Raw genomic sequence first — 2,024 nt, forward strand, 5'->3', positions numbered from 1 at the left:
CTCCCTCCCTTCCAATTGCCTCCAGTCTAGCTTTCAATTCACTCTTCCCTTGGGGGGGGGGGAGCCTCAGAGTGGTGTATGTGGTGATTCTGCCCCTCCGTTTTACCCTTGCAAACAGTTCTGTGAGGTCTTTGAAGACCCCATTGTGAACTGATGCAGAGTTCTCTGGCCCTGAATACCCCACAAAGTATCAAACTGCAAAACAACAATATGGTGTTTGATAATGCAAAGAAAATATCGGTTCTGAGAGAACTAAGGCCTCAATCCTAAGAACACTTTTCTGGGAGATCTGAGTAGAATTGTTTTGTGTATGTGGGTCATTCTCCAAATAACTGCATGTAACCAAAAAGAGAGAGAGAGAAAAGAATAATCATGCCTCCCCCAAGCATGTTCCAAAGTATTTCTGCATGTAACCAAAAAGAGAGAGAGAGAGAGTGAGAAAAGAATAATCATGCCCCCCAAGCATGTTCCAAAGTATGTCCAATACTTCTACTTATCTTGAAATATAAAAAGGCAAATCAGACTAACCCTGTCAAAACCTTCAACTAATACAGATCTAGGGCCCCACACATTTATGTGGGAGCTAACCCCGTTTGCAAGAAGATTGGGACTTATTTCTGAGTAAACAGGCATGAAACCCAAGTGCCATTGATTTCACGGGAGAATCAAGTGCTTGACTTGGCTGTGTATGTGTTTGTGTGAGGTGTGTACCTGCCTACAGGTACACCTACTATGCACACACACTTCTGTGCATTCTATATGTATATGTGTGACAGACAGTAAAAGGAAAGGAGCAGGTCCTCTGGAAAACCTACATGCCAAATTAATATACAGAACCTGAGTGTAACAGTCAGAAATATATTTTTACAGTCTCCAAAACTCTCCATGTGCAATAACATAAATATACAACTCACGGAGATAGTTAAATATTTATCAATATGGATCTCAGGCATCTGAACACGAACACACACACACACACACACAAATAGGCCTTGTGGATTAATCCTGCACAGAACTTCCTCTGAAGCTATTTCTGCCAATAAAAATAATTTACTTATTAAACTGACAGTGATCCATTGATCCCTTGGGAACCAGCTCCTACGAACTGATCTGATTACTCTGAAATGCGGCCACTTCTGCACTCTCATTTCTGTCACTCGTTTGTCCCCATTCTTTGGCTCCCCCCCTTTTCCACATGTGTTTTGCTCCCTCTGGAACTAATAGAGAGAGCAAAACTCATTGGGGGGGGGGGAACCTGAAGCAATAGGGACACAGAAGTGACAAAAATTACACTGCGAAAGTCCCTCTGCAGTATCATGGAAGGAGTAGGTGTGGTGGGACCGCTGACCATTCTCAGGGGTCATTTTGTAGAAAAAGAGCTAGGGGGACTCATTAGCATAACTCATTAGCATATGCCACACCCCCTGACATCACGTCCCCCCCCCAAATGACCCCTGATCCATTCTGAACTTTTCTTGTGTAGAAGTTCTGGGCTCCAGTTTCCACCCAAGCAGGATTGGGGTGCCAGTGTCTAACTAACTAGCTAGCTGTCCATTTCCAGAAAAAGCGTCTGAGGTCTCCCCCCTCAATGCTAACAAATTATTATTGAGTAAGAAATTTCAGAACAGCTGGAGGCACCTGACAAAAGAGACACGGACAGGCCCGTTGACGGATACCGTAGGATAGTTGTTGTGCTTTATGTATAAGTCTCAAAGCAGAGACTTACCAGTGTTTTTCCATTACTGTTTTAAACTTCCTTAAGACTGACAATATGAACATTTAGAAGAAGAGGAGGAAGAGGAGAGGTTGGATTTATACCCCGCCCTTCACTCAGAGTCTCGGAGAGGCTTGCAAACTCCTTTCCCTTCCCCTCCCCACAACAGACACCCAGTGAGGTAGGTGGGGCCGAGAGAGCTCTTTCAAGAACTGCTCTTTCAAGAACAGCTCTGGCAGAACTATGGCTTTCCCAAGGTCATCCAGCCAGGTGCAAGTGGAGGAGTGGGGAATCAAACCCGGTTCTCCCA

The sequence above is a fragment of the Gekko japonicus genome, unplaced genomic scaffold (genome assembly GCF_001447785.1).
Source record: "Gekko japonicus isolate JY-2015 unplaced genomic scaffold, Gekko_japonicus_V1.1 scaffold1888, whole genome shotgun sequence".
Lineage (NCBI taxonomy): Eukaryota > Metazoa > Chordata > Lepidosauria > Squamata > Gekkonidae > Gekko > Gekko japonicus.